Genomic DNA, 24,505 nt, shown 5'->3' on the forward strand with positions numbered 1-24,505 from the left:
TTTCATGAAAAGATTTCTGCATCAAAAAAGTTGAAAATTTACATGAAAAGATTTTGGTTTCAAAAAGTTGAAAATTTTCATGAAAAGATTTCGGCTTCAAAAAAGTTGAACATTTTCATGAAAAGATTTCTGCTTCAAAAAAGTAGAAAATTTTCATGAAAAGATTTTGGTTTGTAAAAGTTGAAAATTTTCATAAAAAAGATTTCGGCTTCAAAAAAGTTAAACATTTTCATGAAAAGATTTCGGCTTCAAAAAAGTTGAAAATTTTCATGAAGTATTTCGGCTTCAAAAAAATGTAACATTTTCATGAAAAGATTTCGGCTTCAAAAAAGTTGAACATTTTCATGAAAAGATTTCTGCTTCAAAAAATTTGAAAATTTACATGAAAAGATTTCGACTTCAAAAAAGTCTAAGATTTTCATGAAAAGATTTCGGCTTCAAAAAAGTTGAAAATTTTCATGAAAAGATTTCGGCTTCAAAAAAGTTGACCATTTTCATGAAAAGATTTCGGCTTCAAAAAAGTTGACCATTTTCATGAAAAGATTTCGGCTTCAAAAAAGTTGAAAATTTTCATGAAAAGATTTCGGTTTCAAAAAGTTGAAAATTTTCATGAAAAGATCTCGGCTTCAAAAAAGTTGAACATTTTCATGAAAAGATTTCGGCTTCAAAAAAGTTGAAAATTTTCATGAAAAGATTTCGGCTTCAAAAAAGTTGACCATTTTCATGAAAAGATTTCGGCTTCAAAAAAGTTGAACATTTTCATGAAAAGATTTCGGCTTCAAAAAAGTTGAAAATTTTCATTAAAAGATTTAGACTTCAAAAAAGTTGAATATTTTAATCAAGAATTTCGGCTTCAAAAAAGTCGAACATTTTCAAGAAAAGATTTCGGCTTCAAAAAAGTTGAAAATTTTTATGAAGTATTTCGGCTTCAAAAAAATGGAACATTTTCATGAAAAGATTTCGGCTTCAAAAAAGTTGAAAATTTTCATGAACAGATTTCGGTTTCAAAAAGTTGAAAATTTTCATGAAAAGATCTCGGCTTCAAAAAAGTTGACCATTTTCATGAAAAGATTTCGGCTTCAAAAAAGTTGAACATTTTCATGAAAAGATTTCGGCTTCAATGAAGTTGAAAATTTTCATGAAAAGATTTCGGTTTCAAAAAGTTGAAAATTTTCATGAAAAGATTTCGGCTTCAAAAAAGTTGACCATTTTCATGAAAAGATTTTGGTTTCAAAAAGTTGAAAATTTTCATGAAAAGATTTCAACTTCAAAAAGGTTGAAAACTTTCATGAACTATTTCGACTTCAAAAAAGTCGAAGATTTTCAAGAAAAGATTTTGGCTTCAAAAAAGTTGAAAATTTTCATGAAGTATTTCGGCTTCAAAAAAGTCTAAAATTTTCATGAAAAGATTTCGGCTTCAAAAAAGTTGAAAATTTTCATGAAGTATTTCGGCTGCAAAAAAATGGAACATTTTCATGAAAAGATTTCGGCTTCAAAAAAGTTGAAAATTTACATGAAGTATTTCGGCTGCAAAAAAATGGAACATTTTCATGAAAAGATTTCGGTTTCAAAAAGTTGAAAATTTTCATGAAAAGATCTCGGCTTCAAAAAAGTTGAAAATTTACATGAAAAGATTTCGACTTCAAAAAAGTTGAAAATTTTCATGAAGTATTTCGGCTTCAAAAAAATGGAACATTTTCATGAAAAGATTTCGACTTCAAAAAAGTCTAAAATTTTCATGAAAAGATTTCTGCTTAAAAAAAGTTGAAAATTTTCATGAACAGATTTCGGTTTCAAAAAGTTGAAAATTTTCATGAAAAGATCTCGGCTTCAAAAAAGTTGAACATTTTCATGAAAAGATTTCGGCTTCAAAAAAGTTGAAAATTTTCATGAAAAGATTTCGGCTTCAAAAAAGTTGACCATTTTCATGAAAAGATTTCTGCATCAAAAAAGTTGAAAATTTACATGAAATGATTTTGGTTTCAAAAAGTTGAAAATTTTCATGAAAAGATTTCGGCTTCAAAAAAGTTGAACATTTTCATGAAAAGATTTCTGCTTCAAAAAAGTAGAAAATTTTCATGAAAAGATTTTGGTTTGTAAAAGTTGAAAATTTTCATAAAAAAGATTTCGGCTTCAAAAAAGTTAAACATTTTCATGAAAAGATTTCGGCTTCAAAAAAGTTGAAAATTTTCATGAAGTATTTCGGCTTCAAAAAAATGTAACATTTTCATGAAAAGATTTCGGCTTCAAAAAAGTTGAACATTTTCATGAAAAGATTTCTGCTTCAAAAAATTTGAAAATTTACATGAAAAGATTTCGACTTCAAAAAAGTCTAAGATTTTCATGAAAAGATTTCGGCTTCAAAAAAGTTGAAAATTTTCATGAAAAGATTTCGGCTTCAAAAAAGTTGACCATTTTCATGAAAAGATTTCGGCTTCAAAAAAGTTGACCATTTTCATGAAAAGATTTCGGCTTCAAAAAAGTTGAAAATTTTCATGAAAAGATTTCGGTTTCAAAAAGTTGAAAATTTTCATGAAAAGATCTCGGCTTCAAAAAAGTTGAACATTTTCATGAAAAGATTTCGGCTTCAAAAAAGTTGAAAATTTTCATGAAAAGATTTCGGCTTCAAAAAAGTTGACCATTTTCATGAAAAGATTTCGGCTTCAAAAAAGTTGAACATTTTCATGAAAAGATTTCGGCTTCAAAAAAGTTGAAAATTTTTATGAAGTATTTCGGCTTCAAAAAAATGGAACATTTTCATGAAAAGATTTCGGCTTCAAAAAAGTTGAACATTTTCATGAAAAGATTTCTGCTTCAAAAAAGTTGAAAATTTTCATGAAAAGATTTCGGCTTCAAAAAGTTTTAGATTTTCATGAAAAGATTTTGGCTTCAAAAAAGTTGACCATTTTCATGAAAAGATTTCGGCTTCAAAAAAGTTGACCATTTTCATGAAAAGATTTCGGCTTCAAAAAAGTTGAAAATTTTCATGAAAAGATTTCGGTTTCAAAAAGTTGAAAATTTTCATGAAAAGATCTCGGCTTCAAAAAAGTTGAACATTTTCATGAAAAGATTTCGGCTTCAAAAAAGTTGAAAATTTTCATGAAAAGATTTCGGCTTCAAAAAAGTTGACCATTTTCATGAAAAGATTTCGGCTTCAAAAAAGTTGAACATTTTCATGAAAAGATTTCGGCTTCAAAAAAGTTGAAAATTTTCATGAAGTATTTCGGCTTCAAAAAAATGTAACATTTTCATGAAAAGATTTCGGCTTCAAAAAAGTTGAACATTTTCATGAAAAGATTTCTGCTTCAAAAAAGTTGAAAATTTTTCATGAAAAGATTTCGACTTCAAAAAAGTCTAAGATTTTCATGAAAAGATTTCTGCTTCAAAAAAGTTGAAAATTTACATGAAAAGATTTCGACTTCAAAAAAGTTGAAAATTTACATGAAAAGATTTCGACTTCAAAAAAGTCCAAGATTTTCATGAAAATATTTCGGCTTCAAAAAAGTTGACCATTTTCATGAAAAGATTTCGGCTTCAAAAAAGTTGAAAATTTTCATGAAAAGATCTCGGCTTCAAAAAAGTTGAACATTTTCATGAAAAGATTTCTGCTTCAAAAAAGTTGAAAATGTTCATGAAAAGATTTCGGCTTCAAAAAGTTTTAAATTTTCATGAAAAGATTTCTGCTTCAAAAAAGTTGGAAATTTACATGAAAAGATTTCGACTTCAAAAAAGTCGAAGATTTTCATGAAAAGATTTCTGCTTCCAAAAAGTTGAAAATTTACATGAAAAGATTTCGACTTCAAAAAAGTCTAAGATTTTCATGAAAATATTTCGGCTTCAAAAAAATGGAACATTTTCATGAAAAGATTTCGGCTTCAAAAAAGTTGAACATTTTCATGAAATGATTTCTGCTTCAAAAAAGTTGAAAATTTACATGAAAAGATTTCGACTTCAAAAAAGTCTAAGATTTTCATGAAAATATTTCTGCTTCAAAAAAGTTGAAAATTTTCATGAAAAGATTTCGGCTTAAAAAAGTTGAAAATTTTCATGAAAAGATTTCGGCTTCAAAAAGTTGAAAATTTTCATGAAAAGATCTCGGCTTCAAAAAAGTTGACCATTTTCATGAAAAGAATTCGGCTTCAAAAAAGTTGAAAATTTTCATGAAAAGATTTGGGTTTCATAAAGTTGAAAATTTTCATGAAAAGATCTCGGCTTCAAAAAAGTTGAACATTTTCATGAAAAGATTTCGGCTTCAAAAAAGTTGAACATTTTCATGAAAAGATTTCGGCTTCAAAAAAGTTGAAAATTTTCATTAAAAGATTTAGACTTCAAAAAAGTTGAATATTTTAATCAAGAATTTCGGCTTCAAAAAAGTCGAACATTTTCAAGAAAAGATTTCGGCTTCAAAAAAGTTGAAAATTTTTATGAAGTATTTCGGCTTCAAAAAAATGGAACATTTTCATGAAAAGATTTCGGCTTCAAAAAAGTTGAAAATTTTCATGAACAGATTTCGGCTTCAAAAAAGTTGAAAATTTTCATGAACAGATTTCGGTTTCAAAAAGTTGAAAATTTTCATGAAAAGATCTCGGCTTCAAAAAAGTTGAACATTTTCATGAAAAGATTTCTGCTTCAAAAAAGTTGAAAATTTTTCATGAAAAGATTTCGACTTCAAAAAAGTCTAAGATTTTCATGAAAAGATTTCTGCTTCAAAAAAGTTGAAAATTTACATGAAAAGATTTCGACTTCAAAAAAGTTGAAAATTTACATGAAAAGATTTCGACTTCAAAAAAGTCCAAGATTTTCATGAAAATATTTCGGCTTCAAAAAAGTTGACCATTTTCATGAAAAGATTTCGGCTTCAAAAAAGTTGAAAATTTTCATGAAAAGATCTCAGCTTCAAAAAAGTTGAACATTTTCATGAAAAGATTTCGGCTTCAAAAAAGTTGAAAATTTTCATGAAAAGATTTCGGCTTCAAAAAAGTTGAAAATTTTCATGAAGTATTTCGGCTTCAAAAAAGTCTAACATTTTCATGAAAAGATTTCGGCATCAAAAAAGTTGAACATTTTCATGAAAAGATTTCTGCTTCAAAAAAGTTTAAAATTTTCATGAAAAGATTTCGGCTTCAAAAAGTTGAAAATTTTCATGAAAAGATTTCGGCTTCAAAAAGTTGAAAATTTTCATGAAAAGATTTCGGCTTCAAAAAAGTTGACCATTTTCATGAAAAGAATTTGGCTTCAAAAAAGTAGAAAATTTTCATGAAAAGATTTTGGTTTGTAAAAGTTGAAAATTTTCATAAAAAAGATTTCGGCTTCAAAAAAGTTAAACATTTTCATGAAAAGATTTCGGCTTCAAAAAAGTTGAAAATTTTCATGAAGTATTTCGGCTTCAAAAAAATGGAACATTTTCATGAAAAGATTTCGGCTTCAAAAAAGTTGAACATTTTCATGCAAAGATTTCTGCTTCAAAAAAGTTGAAAATTTTTCATGAAAAGATTTCGACTTCAAAAAAGTCTAAGATTTTCATGAAAAGATTTCTGCTTCAAAAAAGTTGAAAATTTACATGAAAAGATTTCGACTTCAAAAAAGTTGAAAATTTACATGAAAAGATTTCGACTTCAAAAAAGTCTAAGATTTTCATGAAAATATTTCGGATTCAAAAAAGTTGAAAATTTTCATGAAAAGATTTCGGCTTCAAAAAAGTTGAAAATTTTCATGAAAAGATCTCGGCTTCAAAAAAGTTGAACATTTTCATGAAAAGATTTCGGCTTCAAAAAAGTTGAAAATTTTCATGAAAAGATTTAGGTTTCAAAAAAGTTGAAAATTTTCATGAAGTATTTCGGCTTCAAAAAAGTCTAACATTTTCATGAAAAGATTTCGGCATCAAAAAAGTTGAACATTTTCATGAAAAGATTTCTGCTTCAAAAAAGTTTAAAATTTTCATGAAAAGATTTCAGCTTCAAAAAGTTGAAAATTTTCATGAAAAGTTTTCGGCTTCAAAAAGTTGAAAATTTTCATGAAAAGATTTCGGCTTCAAAAAAGTTGACCATTTTCATGAAAAGATTTCGGCTTCAAAAAAGTTGAAAATTTTCATGAAAAGATTTCGACTTCAAAAAGTTGAAAATTTTCATGAAAAGATTTCGACTTCAAAAAAGTTGAAAATTTTCATGAAGTATTTCGGCTTCAAAAAAATGGAACATTTTCATGAAAAGATTTCGGCTTCAAAAAAGTTGAACATTTTCAAGAAAAGATTTCGGCTTCAAAAAAGTTAAAAATTTTTATGAAGTATTTCGGCTTCAAAAAGTTGAAAATTTTCATGAAAAGATCTCGGCTTCAAAAAAGTTGAACATTTTCATGAAAAGATTTCGACTTCAAAAAAGTAGAAAATTTTCATGAAAAGATTTCGGCTTCAAAAAAGTTGAAAATTTTCATGAAAAGATTTTGGTTTCAAAACGTTGAAAATTTTCATGAAAAGATTTCAGCTTAAAAAAGGTTGAAAACTTTCATGAACTATTTCGACTTCAAAAAAGTCGAAGATTTTCATAAAAAGATTTCGGCTTCAAAAAAGTTGAACATTTTCAAGAAAAGATTTCGACTTCAAAAAAGTTGAAAATTTTTATGAAAAGATCTCGGCTTCAAAAAGTTGAACATTTTCATGAAAAGATTTCGACTTCAAAAAAGTTGAAAATTTTCATGAAGTATTTCGGCTTCAAAAAAATTGAACATTTTCATGAAAAGATTTCGGCTTCAAAAAAGTTGAACATTTTCAAGAAAAGATTTCGGCTTCAAAAAAGTTGAAAATTTTTATGAAGTATTTCGGCTTCAAAAAAATGGAACATTTTCATGAAAAGATTTCGGCTTCAAAAAAGTTGAACATTTTCATGAAAAGATTTCTGCTTCAAAAAAGTTGAAAATTTTCATGAAAAGATTTCGGCTTCAAAAAGTTTTAAATTTTCATGAAAAGATCTCGGCTTCAAAAAAGTTGAACATTTTCATGAAAAGATTTCGGCTTCAAAAAAGTTGAACATTTTCATGAAAAGATTTCGGCTTCAAAAAAGTTGAAAATTTTCATTAAAAGATTTAGGTTTCAAAAAAGTTGAATATTTTAATCAAGAATTTCGGCTTCAAAAAAGTCGAACATTTTCAAGAAAAGATTTCGGCTTCAAAAAAGTTGAAAATTTTTATGAAGTATTTCGGCTTCAAAAAAATGGAACATTTTCATGAAAAGATTTCGGCTTCAAAAAAGTTGAAAATTTTCATGAACAGATTTCGGCTTCAAAAAAGTTGAAAATTTTCATGAACAGATTTCGGTTTCAAAAAGTTGAAAATTTTCATGAAAAGATCTCGGCTTCAAAAAAGTTGAACATTTTCATGAAAAGATTTCTGCTTCAAAAAAGTTGAAAATTTTTCATGAAAAGATTTCGACTTCAAAAAAGTCTAAGATTTTCATGAAAAGATTTCTGCTTCAAAAAAGTTGAAAATTTACATGAAAAGATTTCGACTTCAAAAAAGTTGAAAATTTACATGAAAAGATTTCGACTTCAAAAAAGTCCAAGATTTTCATGAAAATATTTCGGCTTCAAAAAAGTTGACCATTTTCATGAAAAGATTTCGGCTTCAAAAAAGTTGAAAATTTTCATGAAAAGATCTCGGCTTCAAAAAAGTTGAACATTTTCATGAAAAGATTTCGGCTTCAAAAAAGTTGAAAATTTTCATGAAAAGATTTCGGCTTCAAAAAAGTTGAAAATTTTCATGAAGTATTTCGGCTTCAAAAAAGTCTAACATTTTCATGAAAAGATTTCGGCATCAAAAAAGTTGAACATTTTCATGAAAAGATTTCTGCTTCAAAAAAGTTTAAAATTTTCATGAAAAGATTTCGGCTTCAAAAAGTTGAAAATTTTCATGAAAAGATTTCGGCTTCAAAAAGTTGAAAATTTTCATGAAAAGATTTCGGCTTCAAAAAAGTTGACCATTTTCATGAAAAGAATTTGGCTTCAAAAAAGTAGAAAATTTTCATGAAAAGATTTTGGTTTGTAAAAGTTGAAAATTTTCATGAAGTATTTCGGCTTCAAAAAAATGGAACATTTTCATGAAAAGATTTCGGCTTCAAAAAAGTTGAACATTTTCATGCAAAGATTTCTGCTTCAAAAAAGTTGAAAATTTTTCATGAAAAGATTTCGACTTCAAAAAAGTCTAAGATTTTCATGAAAAGATTTCGACTTCAAAAAAGTCTAAGATTTTCATGAAAATATTTCGGATTCAAAAAAGTTGAAAATTTTCATGAAAAGATTTCGGCTTCAAAAAAGTTGAAAATTTTCATGAAAAGATCTCGGCTTCAAAAAAGTTGAACATTTTCATGAAAAGATTTCGGCTTCAAAAAAGTTGAAAATTTTCATGAAAAGATTTAGGTTTCAAAAAAGTTGAAAATTTTCATGAAGTATTTCGGCTTCAAAAAAGTCTAACATTTTCATGAAAAGATTTCGGCATCAAAAAAGTTGAACATTTTCATGAAAAGATTTCTGCTTCAAAAAAGTTTAAAATTTTCATGAAAAGATTTCAGCTTCAAAAAGTTGAAAATTTTCATGAAAAGATTTCGACTTCAAAAAAGTTGAAAATTTTCATGAAGTATTTCGGCTTCAAAAAAATGGAACATTTTCATGAAAAGATTTCGGCTTCAAAAAAGTTGAACATTTTCAAGAAAAGATTTCGGCTTCAAAAAAGTTAAAAATTTTTATGAAGTATTTCGGCTTCAAAAAGTTGAAAATTTTCATGAAAAGATCTCGGCTTCAAAAAAGTTGAACATTTTCATGAAAAGATTTCGACTTCAAAAAAGTAGAAAATTTTCATGAAAAGATTTCGGCTTCAAAAAAGTTGAAAATTTTCATGAAAAGATTTTGGTTTCAAAACGTTGAAAATTTTCATGAAAAGATTTCAGCTTAAAAAAGGTTGAAAACTTTCATGAACTATTTCGACTTCAAAAAAGTCGAAGATTTTCATAAAAAGATTTCGGCTTCAAAAAAGTTGAACATTTTCAAGAAAAGATTTCGACTTCAAAAAAGTTGAAAATTTTTATGAAAAGATCTCGGCTTCAAAAAGTTGAACATTTTCATGAAAAGATTTCGACTTCAAAAAAGTTGAAAATTTTCATGAAGTATTTCGGCTTCAAAAAAATTGAACATTTTCATGAAAAGATTTCGGCTTCAAAAAAGTTGAACATTTTCAAGAAAAGATTTCGGCTTCAAAAAAGTTGAAAATTTTTATGAAGTATTTCGGCTTCAAAAAAATGGAACATTTTCATGAAAAGATTTCGGCTTCAAAAAAGTTGAACATTTTCATGAAAAGATTTCTGCTTCAAAAAAGTTGAAAATTTTCATGAAAAGATTTCGGCTTCAAAAAGTTTTAAATTTTCATGAAAAGATTTCGGCTTCAAAAAAGTTGACTATTTTCATGAAAAGATTTCGGCTTCAAAAAAGTTGACCATTTTCATGAAAAGATTTAGGCTTCAAAAAAGTTGAAAATTTTCATGAAAAGATTTCGGTTTCAAAAAGTTGAAAATTTTCATGAAAAGATCTCGGCTTCAAAAAAGTTGAACATTTTCATGAAAAGATTTCGGCTTCAAAAAAGTTGAAAATTTTCATGAAAAGATTTCGGCTTCAAAAAAGTTGACCATTTTCATGAAAAGATTTCGGCTTCAAAAAAGTTGAACATTTTCATGAAAAGATTTCGGCTTCAAAAAAGTTGAAAATTTTCATGAAGTATTTCGGCTTAAAAAAATGTAACATTTTCATGAAAAGATTTCGACTTCAAAAAAGTCCAAGATTTTCATGAAAATATTTCGGCTTCAAAAAAGTTGACCATTTTCATGAAAAGATTTCGGCTTCAAAAAAGTTGAAAATTTTCATGAAAAGATCTCGGCTTCAAAAAAGTTGAACATTTTCATGAAAAGATTTCGGCTTCAAAAAAGTTGAAAATTTTCATGAAAAGATTTAGGTTTCAAAAAAGTTGAAAATTTTCATGAAGTATTTCGGCTTCAAAAAAGTCTAACATTTTCATGAAAAGATTTCTGCATCAAAAAAGTTGAACATTTTCATGAAAAGATTTCTGCTTCAAAAAAGTTTAAAATTTTCATGAAAAGATTTCGGCTTCAAAAAGTTGAAAATTTTCATGAAAAGATTTCGACTTCAAAAAAGTTTAAGATTTTCATGAAAAGATTTCGGCTTCAAAAAGTTGAAAATTTTCATGAAAAGATTTCGACTTCAAAAAAGTTGAAAATTTTCATGAAGTATTTCGGCTTCAAAAAAATGGAACATTTTCATGAAAAGATTTCGGCTTCAAAAAAGTTGAACATTTTCAAGAAAAGATTTCGGCTTCAAAAAAGTTGAAAATTTTTATGAAGTATTTCGGCTTCAAAAAAATGGAACATTTTCATGAAAAGATTTCGGCTTCAAAAAAGTTGAACATTTTCATGAAAAGATTTCGGCTTCAAAAAAGTTGAACATTTTCATGAAAAGATTTCGGCTTCAAAAAAGTTGAACATTTTCATGAAATGATTTCTGCTTCAAAAAAGTTGAAAATTTACATGAAAAGATTCCGACTTCAAAAAAGTCTAAGATTTTCATGAAAAGATTTCTGCTTCAAAAAAGTTGAAAATTTTCATGAAAAGATTTCGGCTTCAAAAAGTTGAAAATTTTCATGAAAAGATTTCGGCTTCAAAAAGTTGAAAATTTTCATGAAAAGATTTCGGCTTCAAAAAAGTTGACCATTTTCATGAAAAGAATTCGGCTTCAAAAAAGTAGAAAATTTTCATGAAAAGATTTTGGTTTGTAAAAGTTGAAAATTTTCTTAAAAAATATTTCGGCTTCAAAAAAGTTAAACATTTTCATGAAAAGATTTCGGCTTCAAAAAAGTTGAAAATTTTCATGAAGTATTTCGGCTTCAAAAAAATGGAACATTTTCATGAAAAGATTTCGGCTTCAAAAAAGTTGAACATTTTCATGAAAAGATTTCTGCTTCAAAAAAGTTGAAAATTTTTCATGAAAAGATTTCGACTTCAAAAAAGTCTAAGATTTTCATGAAAAGATTTCTGCTTCAAAAAAGTTGAAAATTTACATGAAAAGATTTCGACTTCAAAAAAGTTGAAAATTTACATGAAAAGATTTCGACTTCAAAAAAGTCTAAGATTTTCATGAAAATATTTCGGCTTCAAAAAAGTTGAAAATTTTCATGAAAAGATTTCTGCTTCAAAAAAGTTGAAAATTTTCATGAAAAGATTTCGACTTCAAAAAAGTCTAAGATTTTCATGAAAAGATTTCTGCTTCAAAAAAGTTGAAAATTTACATGAAAAGATTTCGTCTTCAAAAAAGTTGAAAATTTACATGAAAAGATTTCGACTTCAAAAAAGTCCAAGATTTTCATGAAAATATTTCGGCTTCAAAAAAGTTGACCATTTTCATGAAAAGATTTCGGCTTCAAAAAAGTTGAAAATTTTCATGAAAAGATCTCGGCTTCAAAAAAGTTGAAAATTTTCATGAAAAGATTTCGGCTTCAAAAAAGTTGAAAATTTTCATTAAAAGATTTAGGTTTCAAAAAAGTTGAAAATTTTCATGAAGTATTTCAGCTTCAAAAAAGTCTAACATTTTCATGAAAAGATTTCGGCATCAAAAAAGTTGAACATTTTCATGAAAAGATTTCTGCTTCAAAAAAGTTTAAAATTTTCATGAAAAGATTTCGGCTTCAAAAAGTTGAAAATTTTCATGAAAAGATTTCGGCTTCAAAAAAGTTGAACATTTTCAAGAAAAGATTTCGGCTTCAAAAAAGTTGAAAATTTTTATGAAGTATTTCGGCTTCAAAAAAATGGAACATTTTCATGAAAAGATTTCGGCTTCAAAAAAGTTGAACATTTTCAAGAAAAGATTTCGGCTTCAAAAAAGTTGAAAATTTTTATGAAGTATTTCGGCTTCAAAAAAATGGAACATTTTCATGAAAAGATTTCGGCTTCAAAAAAGTTGAACATTTTCATGAAATGATTTCTGCTTCAAAAAAGTTGAAAATTTACATGAAAAGATTCCGACTTCAAAAAAGTCTAAGATTTTCATGAAAAGATTTCTGCTTCAAAAAAGTTGAAAATTTTCATGAAAAGATTTCGGCTTCAAAAAGTTGAAAATTTTCATGAAAAGATTTCGGCTTCAAAAAGTTGAAAATTTTCATGAAAAGATTTCGGCTTCAAAAAAGTTGACCATTTTCATGAAAAGAATTCGGCTTCAAAAAAGTAGAAAATTTTCATGAAAAGATTTTGGTTTGTAAAAGTTGAAAATTTTCATAAAAAAGATTTCGGCTTCAAAAAGTTGAAAATTTTCATGAAAAGATTTCTGCTTCAAAAAGTTGAAAATTTTCATGAAAAGATTTCGACTTCAAAAAAGTTTAAGATTTTCATGAAAAGATTTCGGCTTCAAAAAGTTGAAAATTTTCATGAAAAGATTTCGACTTCAAAAAAGTTGAAAATTTTCATGAAGTATTTCGGCTTCAAAAAAATGGAACATTTTCATGAAAAGATTTCGGCTTCAAAAAAGTTGAACATTTTCAAGAAAAGATTTCGGCTTCAAAAAAGTTGAAAATATTTATGAAGTATTTCGGCTTCAAAAAAATGGAACATTTTCATGAAAAGATTTCGGCTTCTAAAAAGTTGAACATTTTCATGAAATGATTTCTGCTTCAAAAAAGTTGAACATTTACATGAAAAGATTCCGACTTCAAAAAAGTCTAAGATTTTCATGAAAAGATTTCTGCTTCAAAAAAGTCTAAAATTTTCATGAAAAGATTTCGGCTTCAAAAAGTTGAAAATTTTCATGAAAAGATTTCGGCTTCAAAAAGTTGAAAATTTTCATGAAAAGATTTCGGCTTCAAAAAAGTTGACCATTTTCAAGAAAAGATTTCGGCTTCAAAAAAGTTGAAAATTTTTATGAAGTATTTCGGCTTCAAAAAAATGGAACATTTTCATGAAAAGATTTCGGCTTCAAAAAAGTTGAACATTTTCATGAAATGATTTCTGCTTCAAAAAAGTTGAAAATTTACATGAAAAGATTCCGACTTCAAAAAAGTCTAAGATTTTCATGAAAAGATTTCTGCTTCAAAAAAGTTGAAAATTTTCATGAAAAGATTTCGGCTTCAAAAAGTTGAAAATTTTCATGAAAAGATTTCGGCTTCAAAAAGTTGAAAATTTTCATGAAAAGATTTCGGCTTCAAAAAAGTTGACCATTTTCATGAAAAGAATTCGGCTTCAAAAAAGTAGAAAATTTTCATGAAAAGATTTTGGTTTGTAAAAGTTGAAAATTTTCATAAAAAAGATTTCGGCTTCAAAAAGTTGAAAATTTTCATGAAAAGATTTCTGCTTCAAAAAGTTGAAAATTTTCATGAAAAGATTTCGACTTCAAAAAAGTTTAAGATTTTCATGAAAAGATTTCGGCTTCAAAAAGTTGAAAATTTTCATGAAAAGATTTCGACTTCAAAAAAGTTGAAAATTTTCATGAAGTATTTCGGCTTCAAAAAAATGGAACATTTTCATGAAAAGATTTCGGCTTCAAAAAAGTTGAACATTTTCAAGAAAAGATTTCGGCTTCAAAAAAGTTGAAAATATTTATGAAGTATTTCGGCTTCAAAAAAATGGAACATTTTCATGAAAAGATTTCGGCTTCTAAAAAGTTGAACATTTTCATGAAATGATTTCTGCTTCAAAAAAGTTGAACATTTACATGAAAAGATTCCGACTTCAAAAAAGTCTAAGATTTTCATGAAAAGATTTCTGCTTCAAAAAAGTCTAAAATTTTCATGAAAAGATTTCGGCTTCAAAAAGTTGAAAATTTTCATGAAAAGATTTCGGCTTCAAAAAGTTGAAAATTTTCATGAAAAGATTTCGGCTTCAAAAAAGTTGACCATTTTCATGAAAAGATTTCGGCTTCAAAAAGTTGAAAATTTTCATGAAAAGATTTCGGCTTCAAAAAAGTTAAACATTTTCATGAAAAGATTTCGGCTTCAAAAAAGTTGAAAATTTTCATGAAGTATTTCGGCTTCAAAAAAATGGAACATTTTCATGAAAAGATTTCGGCTTCAAAAAAGTTGAACATTTTCATGAAAAGATTTCTGCTTCAAAAAAGTTGAAAATTTTTCATGAAAAGATTTCGACTTCAAAAAAGTCTAAGATTTTCATGAAAAGATTTCTGCTTCAAAAAATTTGAAAATTTACATGAAAAGATTTCGACTTCAAAAAAGTTGAAAATTTACATGAAAAGATTTCGACTTCAAAAAAGTCCAAGATTTTCATGAAAATATTTCGGCTTCAAAAAAGTTGACCATTTTCATGAAAAGATTTCGGCTTCAAAAAAGTTGAAAATTTTCATGAAAAGATCTCGGCTTCAAAAAAGTTGAACATTTTCATGAAAAGATTTCGGCTTCAAAAAAGTTGAAAATTTTCATTAAAAGATTTAGGTTTCAAAAAAGTTGAAAATTTTCATGAAGTATTTCGGCTTCAAAAAAGTCTAACATTTTCATGAAAAGATTTCGGCATCAAAAAAGTTGAACATTTTCATGAAAAGATTTCTGCTTCAAAAAAGTTTAAAATTTTCATGAAAAGATTTCGGCTTCAAAAAGTTGAAAATTTTCATGAAAAGATTTCGGCTTCAAAAAGTTGAAAATTTTCATGAAAAGATTTCGACTTCAAAAAAGTTTAAGATTTTCATGAAAAGATTTCGGCTTCAAAAAGTTGAACATTTTCATGAAAAGATTTCTGCTTCAAAAAAGTTGAAAATTTTTCATGAAAAGATTTCGACTTCAAAAAAGTCTAAGATTTTCATGAAAAGATTTCGACTTCAAAAAAGTCCAAGATTTTCATGAAAATATTTCGGCTTCAAAAAAGTTGACCATTTTCATGAAAAGATTTCGGCTTCAAAAAAGTTGAAAATTTTCATGAAAAGATCTCGGCTTCAAAAAAGTTGAACATTTTCATGAAAAGATTTCGGCTTCAAAAAAGTTGAAAATTTTCATGAAAAGATTTAGTTTTCAAAAAAGTTGAAAATTTTCATGAAGTATTTCGGCTTCAAAAAAGTCTAACATTTTCATGAAAAGATTTCTGCATCAAAAAAGTTGAACATTTTCATGAAAAGATTTCTGCTTCAAAAAAGTTTAAAATTTTCATGAAAAGATTTGGGCTTCAAAAAGTTGAAAATTTTCATGAAAAGATTTCGACTTCAAAAAAGTTTAAGATTTTCATGAAAAGATTTCGGCTTCAAAAAGTTGAAAATTTTCATGAAAAGATTTCGACTTCAAAAAAGTTGAAAATTTTCATGAAGTATTTCGGCTTCAAAAAAATGGAACATTTTCATGAAAAGATTTCGGCTTCAAAAAAGTTGAACATTTTCAAGAAAAGATTTCGGCTTCAAAAAAGTTGAAAATTTTTATGAAGTATTTCGGCTTCAAAAAAATGGAACATTTTCATGAAAAGATTTCGGCTTCAAAAAAGTTGAACATTTTCAAGAAAAGATTTCGGCTTCAAAAAAGTTGAAAATTTTTATGAAGTATTTCGGCTTCAAAAAAATGGAACATTTTCATGAAAAGATTTCGGCTTCAAAAAAGTTGAACATTTTCATGAAATGATTTCTGCTTCAAAAAAGTTGAAAATTTACATGAAAAGATTCCGACTTCAAAAAAGTCTAAGATTTTCATGAAAAGATTTCTGCTTCAAAAAAGTTGAAAATTTTCATGAAAAGATTTCGGCTTCAAAAAGTTGAAAATTTTCATGAAAAGATTTCGGCTTCAAAAAGTTGAAAATTTTCATGAAAAGATTTCGGCTTCAAAAAAGTTGACCATTTTCATGAAAAGAATTCGGCTTCAAAAAAGTAGAAAATTTTCATGAAAAGATTTTGGTTTGTAAAAGTTGAAAATTTTCATAAAAAAGATTTCGGCTTCAAAAAAGTTAAACATTTTCATGAAAAGATTTCGGCTTCAAAAAAGTTGAAAATTTTCATGAAGTATTTCGGCTTCAAAAAAATGGAACATTTTCATGAAAAGATTTCGGCTTCAAAAAAGTTGAACATTTTCATGAAAAGATTTCTGCTTCAAAAAAGTTGAAAATTTTTCATGAAAAGATTTCGACTTCAAAAAAGTCTAAGATTTTCATGAAAAGATTTCTGCTTCAAAAAAGTTGAAAATTTACATGAAAAGATTTACACTTCAAAAAAGTTGAAAATTTACATGAAAAGATTTCGACTTCAAAAAAGTCTAAGATTTTCATGAAAATATTTCGGCTTCAAAAAAGTTGAAAATTTTCATGAAAAGATTTCTGCTTCAAAAAAGTTGAAAATTTTCATGAAAAGATTTCGACTTCAAAAAAGTCTAAGATTTTCATGAAAAGATTTCTGCTTCAAAAAAGTTGAAAATTTACATGAAAAGATTTCGTCTTCAAAAAAGTTGAAAATTTACATGAAAAGATTTCGACTTCAAAAAAGTCCAAGATTTTCATGAAAATATTTCGGCTTCAAAAAAGTTGACCATTTTCATGAAAAGATTTCGGCTTCAAAAAAGTTGAAAATTTTCATGAAAAGATCTCGGCTTCAAAAAAGTTGAAAATTTTCATGAAAAGATTTCGGCTTCAAAAAAGTTGAAAATTTTCATTAAAAGATTTAGGTTTCAAAAAAGTTGAAAATTTTCATGAAGTATTTCGGCTTCAAAAAAGTCTAACATTTTCATGAAAAGATTTCGGCATCAAAAAAGTTGAACATTTTCATGAAAAGATTTCTGCTTCAAAAAAGTTTAAAATTTTCATGAAAAGATTTCGGCTTCAAAAAGTTGAAAATTTTCATGAAAAGATTTCGGCTTCAAAAAGTTGAAAATTTTCATGAAAAGATTTCGACTTCAAAAAAGTTTAAGATTTTCATGAAAAGATTTCGGCTTCAAAAAGTTGAAAATTTTCATGAAAAGATTTCGACTTCAAAAAAGTTGAAAATTTTCATGAAGTATTTCGGCTTCAAAAAAATGGAACATTTTCATGAAAAGATTTCGGCTTCAAAAAAGTTGAACATTTTCAAGAAAAGATTTCGGCTTCAAAAAAGTTGAAAATTTTTATGAAGTATTTCGGCTTCAAAAAAATGGAACATTTTCATGAAAAGATTTCGGCTTCAAAAAAGTTGAACATTTTCAAGAAAAGATTTCGGCTTCAAAAAAGTTGAAAATTTTTATGAAGTATTTCGGCTTCAAAAAAATGGAACATTTTCATGAAAAGATTTCGGCTTCAAAAAAGTTGAACATTTTCATGAAATGATTTCTGCTTCAAAAAAGTTGAAAATTTACATGAAAAGATTCCGACTTCAAAAAAGTCTAAGATTTTCATGAAAAGATTTCTGCTTCAAAAAAGTTGAAAATTTTCATGAAAAGATTTCGGCTTCAAAAAGTTGAAAATTTTCATGAAAAGATTTCGGCTTCAAAAAGTTGAAAATTTTCATGAAAAGATTTCGGCTTCAAAAAAGTTGACCATTTTCATGAAAAGAATTCGGCTTCAAAAAAGTAGAAAATTTTCATGAAAAGATTTTGGTTTGTAAAAGTTGAAAATTTTCATAAAAAAGATTTCGGCTTCAAAAAAGTTAAACATTTTCATGAAAAGATTTCGGCTTCAAAAAAGTTGAAAATTTTCATGAAGTATTTCGGCTTCAAAAAAATGGAACATTTTCATGAAAAGATTTCGACTTCAAAAAAGTTGAAAATTTTCATGAAGTATTTCGGCTTCAAAAAAATGGAACATTTTCATGAAAAGATTTCGGCTTCAAAAAAGTTGAACATTTTCATGAAAAGATTTCTGCTTCAAAAAAGTTGAAAATTTTTCATGAAAAGATTTCGACTTCAAAAAAGTCTAAGATTTTCATGAAAAGATTTCTGCTTCAAAAAAGTTGAAAATTTACATGAAAAGATTTACACTTCAAAAAAGTTGAAAATTTACATGAAAAGATTTCGACTTCAAAAAAGTCTAAGATTTTCATGAAAATATTTCGGCTTCAAAAAAGTTGAAAATTTTCATGAAAAGATTTCTGCTTCAAAAAAGTTGAAAATTTTCATGAAAAGATTTCGACTTCAAAAAAGTCTAAGATTTTCATGAAAAGATTTCTGCTTCAAAAAAGTTGAAAATTTACATGAAAAGATTTCGTCTTCAAAAAAGTTGAAAATTTACATGAAAAGATTTCGACTTCAAAAAAGTCCAAGATTTTCATGAAAATATTTCGGCTTCAAAAAAGTTGACCATTTTCATGAAAAGATTTCGGCTTCAAAAAAGTTGAAAATTTTCATGAAAAGATCTCGGCTTCAAAAAAGTTGAAAATTTTCATGAAAAGATTTCGGCTTCAAAAAAGTTGAAAATTTTCATTAAAAGATTTAGGTTTCAAAAAAGTTGAAAATTTTCATGAAGTATTTCGGCTTCAAAAAAGTCTAACATTTTCATGAAAAGATTTCGGCATCAAAAAAGTTGAACATTTTCATGAAAAGATTTCTGCTTCAAAAAAGTTTAAAATTTTCATGAAAAGATTTCGGCTTCAAAAAGTTGAAAATTTTCATGAAAAGATTTCGGCTTCAAAAAGTTGAAAATTTTCATGAAAAGATTTCGACTTCAAAAAAGTTTAAGATTTTCATGAAAAGATTTCGGCTTCAAAAAGTTGAAAATTTTCATGAAAAGATTTCGACTTCAAAAAAGTTGAAAATTTTCATGAAGTATTTCGGCTTCAAAAAAATGGAACATTTTCATGAAAAGATTTCGGCTTCAAAAAAGTTGAACATTTTCAAGAAAAGATTTCGGCTTCAAAAAAGTTGAAAATTTTTATGAAGTATTTCGGCTTCAAAAAAATGGAACATTTTCATGAAAAGATTTCGGCTTCAAAAAAGTTGAACATTTTCAAGAAAAGATTTCGGCTTCAAAAAAGTTGAAAATTTTTATGAAGTATTTCGGCTTCAAAAAAATGGAACATTTTCATGAAAAGATTTCGGCTTCAAAAAAGTTGAACATTTTCATGAAATGATTTCTGCTTCAAAAAAGTTGAAAATTTACATGAAAATATTCCGACTTCAAAAAAGTCTAAGATTTTCATGAAAAGATTTCTGCTTCAAAAAAGTTGAAAATTTTCATGAAAAGATTTCGGCTTCAAAAAGTTGAAAATTTTCATGAAAAGATTTCGGCTTCAAAAAGTTGAAAATTTTCATGAAAAGATTTCGGCTTCAAAAAAGTTGACCATTTTCATGAAAAGAATTCGGCTTCAAAAAAGTAGAAAATTTTCATGAAAAGATTTTGGTTTGTAAAAGTTGAAAATTTTCATAAAAAAGATTTCGGCTTCAAAAAAGTTAAACATTTTCATGAAAAGATTTCGGCTTCAAAAAAGTTGAAAATTTTCATGAAGTATTTCGGCTTCAAAAAAATGGAACATTTTCATGAAAAGATTTCGGCTTCAAAAAAGTTGAACATTTTCATGAAAAGATTTCTGCTTCAAAAAAGTTGAAAATTTTTCATGAAAAGATTTCGACTTCAAAAAAGTCTAAGATTTTCATGAAAAGATTTCTGCTTCAAAAAAGTTGAAAATTTACATGAAAAGATTTCGACTTCAAAAAAGTTGAAAATTTACATGAAAAGATTTCGACTTCAAAAAAGTCTAAGATTTTCATGAAAATATTTCGGCTTCAAAAAAGTTGAAAATTTTCATGAAAAGATTTTGGCTTCAAAAAAGTTGAAAATTTTCATGAAAAGATCTCGGCTTCAAAAAAGTTGAACATTTTCATGAATAGATTTCGGCTTCAAAAAAGTTGAAAATTTTCATGAAAAGATTTAGGTTTCAAAAAAGTTGAACATTTTCATGAAGTATTTCGGCTTCAAAAAAGTCTAACATTTTCATGAAAAGATTTCGGCATCAAAAAAGTTGAACATTTTCATGAAAAGATTTCTGCTTCAAAAAAGTTTAAAATTTTCATGAAAAGATTTCAGCTTCAAAAAGTTGAAAATTTTCATGAAAAGATTTCGGCTTCAAAAAGTTGAAAATTTTCATGAAAAGATTTCGGCTTCAAAAAAGTTGACCATTTTCATGAAAAGATTTCGGCTTCAAAAAAGTTGAAAATTTTCATGAAAAGATTTCGACTTCAAAAAAGTTTAAGATTTTCATGAAAAGATTTCGGCTTCAAAAAGTTGAAAATTTTCATGAAAAGATCTCGGCTTCAAAAAAGTTAAACATTTTCATGAAAAGATTTCGACTTCAAAAAAGTTGAAAATTTTCATGAAGTATTTCGGCTTCAAAAAAATGGAACATTTTCATGAAAAGATTTCGGCTTCAAAAAAGTTGAAAATTTTCATGAAAAGATTTTGGTTTCAAAACGTTGAAAATTTTCATGAAAAGATTTCAGCTTAAAAAAGGTTGAAAACTTTCATGAACTATTTCGACTTCAAAAAAGTCGAAGATTTTCATGAAAAGATTTCGGCTTCAAAAAAGTTGAACATTTTCAAGAAAAGATTTCGACTTCAAAAAAGTTAAAAATTTTTATGAAGTATTTCGGCTTCAAAAAGTTGAAAATTTTCATGAAAAGATCTCGGCTTCAAAAAAGTTGAACATTTTCATGAAAAGATTTCGACTTCAAAAAAGTTGAAAATTTTCATGAAGTATTTCGGCTTCAAAAAAATGGAACATTTTCATGAAAAGATTTCGGCTTCCAAAAAGTTGAACATTTTCAAGAAAAGATTTCGGCTTCAAAAAAGTTGAAAATTTTTATGAAGTATTTCGGCTTCAAAAAAATGGAACATTTTCATGAAAAGATTTCGGCTTCAAAAAAGTTGAACATTTTCATGAAATGATTTCTGCTTCAAAAAAGTTGAAAATTTACATGAAAAGATTCCGACTTCAAAAAAGTCTAAGATTTTCATGAAAAGATTTCTGCTTCAAAAAAGTTGAAAATTTTCATGAAAAGATTTCGGCTTCAAAAAGTTGAAAATTTTCATGAAAAGATTTCGGCTTCAAAAAGTTGAAAATTTTCATGAAAAGATTTCGGCTTCAAAAAAGTTGACCATTTTCATGAAAAGAATTCGGCTTCAAAAAAGTAGAAAATTTTCATGAAAAGATTTTGGTTTGTAAAAGTTGAAAATTTTCATAAAAAAGATTTCGGCTTCAAAAAAGTTAAACATTTTCATGAAAAGATTTCGGCTTCAAAAAAGTTGAAAATTTTCATGAAGTATTTCGGCTTCAAAAAAGTCTAACATTTTCATGAAAAGATTTCGGCATCAAAAAAGTTGAACATTTTCATGAAAAGATTTCTGCTTCAAAAAAGTTTAAAATTTTCATGAAAAGATTTCGGTTTCATGAAGTTGAAAATTTTAATGAAAAGTTCTCGGCTTCAAAAAAGTTGAACATTTTCATGAAAAGATTTCGGCTTCAAAAAGTTGAAAATTTTCATGAAAAGATTTCGGCTTCAAAAAGTTGAAAATTTTCATGAAAAGATTTCGGCTTCAAAAAAGTTGACCATTTTCATGAAAAGATTTTGGTTTCAAAAAGTTGAAAATTTTCTTGAAAAGATTTCGGTTTCATGAAATTGAAAATTTTAATGAAAAGTTCTCGGCTTCAAAAAAGTTGAACATTTTCATGAAAAGATTTCGGCTTCAAAAAAGTTGAACATTTTCATGAAAAGATTTCGGCTTCAAAAAAGTTGAAAATTTTCATGAAAAGATTTTGGTTTCAAAAAGTTGAAAATTTTCATGAAAAGATTTCAGCTTCAAAAAGGTTGAAAACTTTCATGAACTATTTCGACTTCAAAAAAGTCGAAGATTTTCAAGAAAAGATTTTGGCTTCAAAAAAGTTGAAAATTTTCATGAAGTATTTCGGCTTCAAAAAAGTCTAAAATTTTCATGAAAAGATTTCGGCTTCAAAAAAGTTGAAAATTTTCATGAAAAGATTTCGGCTTCAAAAAGTTGAAAATTTTCATGAAAAGATTTCGGCTTCAAAAAGTTGAAAATTTTCATGAAGTATTTCGGCTTCAAAAAAATGGAACATTTTCATGAAAAGATTTCGGCTTCAAAAAAGTTGAAAATTTTCATTAAAAGATTTAGACTTCAGAAAAGTTGAATATTTTCATCAAGAATTTCGGCTTCAAAAAAGTCGAAGATTTTCATGAAAAGATTTCTGCTTCAAAAAAGTTGAAAATTTTCATGACAGGATTTTGGATTCAAAAAAGTTGAAAATTTTCATGAAAAGATTTCGGCTTCAAAAAAGTTGACCATTTTCATGAAAAGATTTCTGCATCAAAAAAGTTGAAAATTTACATGAAAAGATTTTGGTTTCAAAAAGTTGAAAATTTTCATGAAAAGATTTCGGCTTCAAAAAAGTTGAACATTTTCATGAAAAGATTTCTGCTTCAAAAAAGTTGAAAATTTTCATGAAAAGATTTTGGTTTGTAAAAGTTGAAAATTTTCATGAAAAAGATTTCTGCTACAAAGAAGTCTAACATTTTCATGAAAAGATTTCGGCATCAAAAAAGTTGAACATTTTCATGAAAAGATTTCTGCTTCAAAAAAGTTTAAAATTTTCATGAAAAGATTTCGGCTTCAAAAAGTTGAAAATTTTCATGAAAAGATTTCGGCTTCAAAAAGTTGAAAATTTTCATGAAAAGATTTCGACTTCAAAAAAGTTGACCATTTTCATGAAAAGATTTCGGCTTCAAAAAAGTTGAAAATTTTCATGAAGTATTTCGGCTTCAAAAAAATGGAACATTTTCATGAAAAGATTTCGGCTTCAAAAAAGTTGAACATTTTCAAGAAAAGATTTCGGCTTCAAAAAAGTTAAAAATTTTTATGAAGTATTTCGGCTTCAAAAAGTTGAAAATTTTCATGAAAAGATCTCGGCTTCAAAAAAGTTGAACATTTTCATGAAAAGATTTCGACTTCAAAAAAGTTGAAAATTTTCATGAAGTATTTCGGCTTCAAAAAAATGGAACATTTTCATGAAAAGATTTCGGCTTCAAAAAAGTTGAACATTTTCAAGAAAAGATTTCGGCTTCAAAAAAGTTGAAAATTTTTATGAAGTATTTCGGCTTCAAAAAAATGGAACATTTTCATGAAAAGATTTCGGCTTCAAAAAAGTTGAACATTTTCAAGAAAAGATTTCGGCTTCAAAAAAGTTGAAAATTTTTATGAAGTATTTCGGCTTCAAAAAAATGGAACATTTTCATGAAAAGATTTCGGCTTCAAAAAAGTTGAACATTTTCATGAAATGATTTCTGCTTCAAAAAAGTTGAAAATTTACATGAAAAGATTCCGACTTCAAAAAAGTCTAAGATTTTCATGAAAAGATTTCTGCTTCAAAAAAGTTGAAAATTTTCATGAAAAGATTTCGGCTTCAAAAAGTTGAAAATTTTCATGAAAAGATTTCGGCTTCAAAAAGTTGAAAATTTTCATGAAAAGATTTCGGCTTCAAAAAAGTTGACCATTTTCATGAAAAGAATTCGGCTTCAAAAAAGTAGAAAATTTTCATGAAAAGATTTTGGTTTGTAAAAGTTGAAAATTTTCATAAAAAAGATTTCGGCTTCAAAAAAGTTAAACATTTTCATGAAAAGATTTCGGCTTCAAAAAAGTTGAAAATTTTCATGAAGTATTTCGGCTTCAAAAAAATGGAACATTTTCATGAAAAGATTTCGGCTTCAAAAAAGTTGAACATTTTCATGAAAAGATTTCTGCTTCAAAAAAGTTGAAAATTTTTCATGAAAAGATTTCGACTTCAAAAAAGTCTAAGATTTTCATGAAAAGATTTCTGCTTCAAAAAAGTTGAAAATTTACATGAAAAGATTTCGACTTCAAAAAAGTTGAAAATTTACATGAAAAGATTTCGACTTCAAAAAAGTCTAAGATTTTCATGAAAATATTTCGGCTTCAAAAAAGTTGAAAATTTTCATGAAAAGATTTTGGCTTCAAAAAAGTTGAAAATTTTCATGAAAAGATCTCGGCTTCAAAAAAGTTGAACATTTTCATGAATAGATTTCGGCTTCAAAAAAGTTGAAAATTTTCATGAAAAGATTTAGGTTTCAAAAAAGTTGAACATTTTCATGAAGTATTTCGGCTTCAAAAAAGTCTAACATTTTCATGAAAAGATTTCGGCATCAAAAAAGTTGAACATTTTCATGAAAAGATTTCGACTTCAAAAAAGTTTAAGATTTTCATGAAAAGATTTCGGCTTCAAAAAGTTGAAAATTTTCATGAAAAGATCTCGGCTTCAAAAAAGTTAAACATTTTCATGAAAAGATTTCGAATTCAAAAAAGTTGAAAATTTTCATGAAGTATTTCGGCTTCAAAAAAATGGAACATTTTCATGAAAAGATTTCGGCTTCAAAAAAGTTGAAAATTTTCATGAAAAGATTTTGGTTTCAAAACGTTGAAAATTTTCATGAAAAGATTTCAGCTTAAAAAAGGTTGAAAACTTTCATGAACTATTTCGACTTCAAAAAAGTCGAAGATTTTCATGAA

The sequence above is a fragment of the Labrus bergylta genome, chromosome 11, assembly GCF_963930695.1.
Source record: "Labrus bergylta chromosome 11, fLabBer1.1, whole genome shotgun sequence".
NCBI lineage: Eukaryota > Metazoa > Chordata > Actinopteri > Labriformes > Labridae > Labrus > Labrus bergylta.